Source organism: Nannospalax galili, unplaced genomic scaffold, assembly GCF_000622305.1.
Source record: "Nannospalax galili isolate Female #2095 unplaced genomic scaffold, S.galili_v1.0 scaffold1753, whole genome shotgun sequence".
NCBI classification, from domain to species: Eukaryota; Metazoa; Chordata; class Mammalia; order Rodentia; family Spalacidae; genus Nannospalax; species Nannospalax galili.
In genome coordinates, this window is record NW_008333368.1 from 55,699 (window position 1) to 61,698 (window position 6,000).

General features: G+C 48.2%; 1 long non-coding RNA gene across 1 annotated transcript in view; it reads left to right on the plus strand.

Annotated features, from left to right (window-relative positions):
• LOC103729889 overlaps window positions 1-4,612 on the plus strand; it is a 50,463-nt gene extending 45,851 nt beyond the window's left edge. Inside the window, exon 3 of the long non-coding RNA XR_001872324.2 lies at window positions 4,507-4,612. This is a non-coding gene — a long non-coding RNA (uncharacterized LOC103729889). The remainder of the gene's footprint in view (window positions 1-4,506) is intronic.
• Window positions 4,613-6,000: the final 1,388 nt, after the last annotated feature.

The window sequence follows — 6,000 nt, forward strand, 5'->3', positions numbered from 1 at the left end:
TGAAGAGGGTATAACTGGTGGCCTCTTTCATAAGAGGCTAGAATGTGTGAGTTGTGTTGAGTCTTTGTGTACTTCCTGGCAGGTGATTGTGTGGTGGATGCTCCTGTCAGCAGCTGTCAGTGCCTGTTCCCATTTGGTGCATCTCACTGTTCACGGGAAGGCCTGGGGCTCCTCACTGCTCCTGTCTGGTTCTGAGACTTCAACCCTGAGACAACAGGCCTCTCCCTGTATCCTCTGTTTTCTGCATCCTCTCTCTCTCTCTCTCTCTCTCTCTCTCTCTCTCTCTCTCTCTGTCTTTTACATCCTATTGTTCTCTCTCTGTCTCTCTGTCTCTCTGTGTATGTGTTCAACCCTCTTGATCATGGTTGTCAGAAGTTCTGTGACAGTTTTGTGAAGCCTAAGGATTTTCATGTGTCTCAAGTATCAAGGCGATACAGTACCCTGATCTGGAATCTCCACACTGTCTTGGCCAGTGTGCTCACCTGGGGAATAAATGAAGCCATGATGATGTTGAGTCTCACCCTAAGAAATGCTGTTGTATGTGGCCTGGGCACTAGTGTGATGAGACCCAAGATTGAGAATCACTGTTCTGAACACAGGAGAACCTTCAGCACAGGTTTGTGGTGAACCCAGTCCTGTGCCACAGACTCTTGGAAACTTCATAAAGAGCAAGTCTTTCCCTCCAGGACCATTTAGAGAGCTGATACAGTCTGGTTTCCTGCATCTGGACACCCAACATCTGCTGGGATGGGGCCAGGACAGCAAGTTTAACGAACAACAGGAGAAGGTCACAGTGTGTAGGAGCATGTGGGAGCCACTGGGCTGGTGTAGTACAGGACACAGACTGAAATTGTGTGATTCTTGAGGCCTGTGTTAATGCTGTGCTCCTGGCGCCAGGCTCTACCACAGGCTGAATACTGACCTTGAAATTATGAAGATGGAGCATATTCAGGTCATGTCAGACCTTTGGGAAAGGAAGATCAAGCACACCAAGGCCTCAGAGAAGTGCAAGGAAGTGGCAAAGGAGACAGGCTTCTTCCAGTGAATACCGGGCTTGGCAGGAACCCTGGCACTTATAGAGTGGCTGCCTCTGTCCTTCTTTTTCTTTTTCTCTGGACTAGAGAGTCAGGGGCTCTGGTGCTAGTCCTGCTTCTGTCTCTTAGCAAGCTACTTGCTTTCTATGAGAGGATTTGTGTGTTTGGGCCTTAGTTTGCCTGTGTGACAGAGACTGTTCATCCTTTCCATCATCTTGCCAGCTTTAGAAACTGGTAGACAGAAGAGCAATTTACACCATGAGGAGGGAGGTCAGGCAGCATTGGACTTGGCTGAAGCTGTACTGAGCCAGTTGCCTAGGGAACTGTTCTACAGGAATGTGCTCCCTGATGGTCTTCTAGCTTCCATAAGAGTGTATTTTCACCCTGCCAGGTGGTGTTTCCCTGTTACCTTGGACATACAAGCACCAGTGGGACTGTCTCCTTTCCTAGGAGATGCATGTATCCCTGTTGTTTCAGTTTCCAGAAGTGATTTGACTCCTTTTGGGATTTGGCTGGTATCTGCTATTGGCCTACCCCTGAGTGCTACTGGCGTGGCTCTTGTGGGATCCTGTTAAGGTTTTCCTAGGGACTTGGGTCCTGGCAGGGCTGGTGGTACCTGGAAGTGGGGTTGGCAGGTGCAGTCTGACTGGGCTTCACTATGTGGCCTGTGGCATTTCAGCAACCTCCTCAGCTGGCTCCTGTGTGAGGGGACTCATCTCAAGGACAAAGTGGACAGGATCAGGGAGGAGAATAGAAAGCTGCTGGGGGAGCAGAAGGTGCTGCAGCAGCACTTAGAGGACATGAAGATGTGCAGTGAGAAGAACCAGGAGATGGGCAAACTCCACATTCAGCAGCATCAGATATGGACTGACATCTGTGGGTAGGCTGTTTTGCACCCATCTGCCCATCTAACTGCCCACCTGTCTGCCCATCCACACACCCATGCCCTCATCCATCAATAATTTATTCACCCACCTAGCCACCCACCTACATTCCTTTCAAGTGTTTCTTTCTATGATCATTTATAGCGTTTCTGGGATGTCAGCCTCTTGTGACAAACTGGGTTATTGGGAGGCAATCCCTCCCATCTCTGCTGGAGCCTGCAGGTGTTTGAGGGAGATATGTCAACTACATGATCACACACCTACATGTCACTGTGTTAAGAGGGTGCAATAAGCTCAGCACTTGGTGTTTAATAGCAGGATGTGTGTCTGAGTTCTGGACCCTGTGGCTCTTTTCCTTTGCATGGATCCTATATGATCCCAGGTGGAAAGAAGCTTGCAGGTAGGAGAGCCCTGTGCAGATACGAAGTGATGATTCTCCTGTGAGGTCAGCCCTATCTGAGGGAGGTCGATGTTTACCTGGATGATCACTGAATCTCAGGTTGGAAAAAGTTCCTGGGAGTGGAAATAAGTTTTGGCCTGGGTGTTACTCAAGTTTCTTTTTAGGGTTTTTTTTATTTTTATTTATTATTTCTATGTATATGAATGTATTGTCACCATGTATGTAAGTACACCTGTGTCATGCAATGTGGTCAGAGGGCAGAAGAGGGCACTGGATACTCTGGAACTGGAGTTATGGATGGTTAAGTGCCATGTAGGTGTTGAGAACTGAACCTGGGTCCTCTACAAGAGCAGCCAGTCCTCTTAAACACTGAGTCATCACTCCAGCCCCTCTTTTTAGGTTCTTATCCTCAACAACAAACAAATCAAAGCTGAACTTAGAAGGAACCTCAAAGATAATTTTATTAGAGTTGAGAAAAAAGCAGCAGTTCAGCCAAGCTTGGCTAGCTGGTCAGGGATCCTCAGGGATCCCCCTGACTCTGCCTCCTGTGCAGTAGGATTTCAAGATTGTGATTCACACCTTCCTTTTTGCTCTCTTTCATGCTTCTGAGATGGAATTGATGTCCTATTACTTACAAGGCAAGGCTTTCCTGACTGAGCTCTGTTCTCAGCCCACTGTTTTCTAGTCCATGAAAGTTGACCTTCTTTTCCCTGGTCTCCCAGGAGTTCTCCTCTTCCACTAGCCTCATCCAGAAAACTAAACACATGACTGCATCTCTCTCTCTCTCTCTCTCTCTCTCTCTCTCTCTCTCTCTCTCTTCTCTCCCCTCTCCTCTCCTCTCCTCTCCTCTCCTCTCCTCTCTCTCATCTGTGTGCGTGTGTGTGTGTGTGTGTGTGTGTGTGTGTGTGTGTATGGTCTAACCTTCCACTAAGAACATAATCTCCTAATGATGAATAGTAAAATAGACTGGAAGCTGATGCCCAGCACCTCCTGAGGGAGCTAGAATGGCTGATCCAGTGAAGGGACATCGTAGTCCGGATGCAGCACCACTTAGTCACCTCAGCTAAGAGGTAGGAGCCCAGGATGGGGAGGGAGCCTAATGAGTCCTCTTTGCCTGGGGCCCTGACCTATGAGGGTTCTAGTCATCTACAGGACTTCCAGAAACAGCCAGGAAGAAAACACCTCAGAATATTGTGACAGTTCAATCAATAAAAACAGGAAACGTTGTGTTTGACAATGTGCCTGGAGAATGGTGTTCCTTTCCTCTTCCTAAGCTCTCTGGTGTCTTAGGAGAATACTGTCTCAGTTCTCCCCACAAACCTCTCCCTCTGTGGTGGCCCTTCGCTGAGCAGATGGGAAAGTCAATTTTGAGGGCAGGGTGTCCCCTGAAGCTTAATTTTCATTCTGGAACCTGATCTTCAGAGCTGTGATTCCCACCTGGGGCAGCATTGAACATTCCTGCAGAGCACAGGCTCTCCACCACGGGCCTCATCAATTTCCCAGGGAAAGTCTTCTCTGGGTATAATAGGTTTGAAATTGCCAGGTTGAACCCAGACAGGCAGGTGTCTCTGCTGCAGGGCTGATCAGAGCCTTCACTGTAGTGTGCTGTGGCAGACTCCCCCGAGGTCCAGAATGCAGTTTCCCAAAGTCAAGTCCTCAGAGACCACAGCTGCTTGTGTTTCCTGCAGAAGTCCTTGCAGGATTGGTGTTCTCAGGCACACATTTTGGGAAATGTTGTACTAGTGTTTCAGGCTCTGATTAGCATGTTGCCTGGAAGCAAGGTGAGTGCTGGGCAGGAGGACTGAGCTAGCCTGTGCCCTTGTGGTGCCCATGTAGCAGGGCTGTGTCTCTATGGACATGTGGAGGTCACTCAGTAGGTCATCATTAAAGTCAAGTGTGTCTGTCTTCTGCTGTGACCCTGGCATTGCTGTGCACTTTGTTCTCAAAATATCATACCTGGACTATAGGAGAAATATGCAGTTTTTCTAGTAGAGCAGAGAGCTTGCAGTTCTCAGTTCAACTTCTAACAATTGTTAAAGGCTGAGAAAAGTTCCAGGTCCAGGTACTCTATGACCCATCTGCAGAGAGTGACCTCATGTTAACTATGTGGCACAGTGCAGCGGGGGACTGAGCAGTACCACACCTGATGTTGCAAGTCCCCACCTGGCCCATTTCCCTTTCTCCTTAGGATCGAAAATGTCAAGCAGGAGCTGGTCCAGGCCAAAGCCCAGAACAAGACCCTCCTCCTGGAGATGGAGGGGCTGAAACTAGAGCGGATAATGAAGCATTGAGCATCCCAGGCAAGTGCTCCACCCATGATGCCCATCCCCCAACCATGACATTTGGGGGTATTTTGTTGTGGAGTATATCAATCCATATGTGTGAACAGACTATGATTTTATCTATCCAGTAATCCATCAAAGCTGTTTGTAGGTCTGATTTCTTTTCCTTCTTTGACAGCACCTCTCGCGTGATTGCAGGAAGCCAGGGGAAGCTGTTGGAAAACTTGAACTGAAGACATTCTCCACTCCACAGCCAAGGCTCCCTGCAGAAACATAACCCTTATAGCTCTGAGCCCTTCAGAGGTACAATGTCAGCCTCTCCCCAGCTGACCCAGCACCAACCCCTGATCCATCTCTCTGCTGGCTGACTATTCCTGGAGGGAAGAAAGCAGGAACATCAAGCTGGAGATACAGATGACCCACTAAGAATCACTCAGAACCCTGTCATCTATGGGAAAGTAGTCCTGAGTGAGGGTCACAGCATCACAGAGGAGAACATGGAGGATGACATCTGTTGTCATTCAGAGCTACGCTTTCAGTTCACTTCAACAGGCTGACTGCATTGGTCCTTAGCAGTCCAACTTTGGGGACTCTGCAGTGTGATGCTGAAGCCACCTCCATGTCATACACAAGCAGGGTGGATGATATCACACTATAGAGAAGATGACGAGCCATACCGTCCTCCAGTTAGTCATTTGTTCCTCCATGAGGAAAAGGCCTGGGGGTTCTCCAGCTTCAAGGCCTGGACTGGGGAGTGGTCCTGAGAAAGGATTTAGATGTGATGTCACAGTCACCTTTGGATGCTCCCTGTGGAGTTGAGTGAGACTAGAAGAAGCAAAAAGGGAAATGTTGCCTTAAGGAATCACATAGTAACCAGCATAGTACAGGAAAAGCCTGCTGCTGACTCTATTGTTCAGAAAAAAACAACAAAGTTTTGATACATGCTGCCACCAGAGGATGATGATTCATCAAAATGTATCTGTTTAGCATTGCAGAGTCCTCTATGAGTTAAGCACAGTACTAACCTCAGGGTTGCAGAGGAGGGAAGCCCAAAAGAGTCATTAGCTGAGAAACTTTAGATAATGTTGTGCAGCATGAAATTCAAGAGATGCATTGAATGTTGGTGGATAATATGGGAAATGAGATGAAAGGCAGATGTGTAGAAGGCACCGTTCTAAAACTATTCGGAGTCCACGTGGTGCCCGGTATTCAGTGCAGAGCAGTAGACATGGTCTCAGAGAGGAGAAAGTACTGGAAAAGTAAGAATCATGGACATCCCCGGTGGACTGAGGAACAGTTCCACAACTAGACCATGACAACAAATAAGACCCTGGGTATGGCCTGCAGGAAGCAGAGAAATGTGTGAAATTGGTGACCTGCCTCCAGTGCTGCCGCTGCAG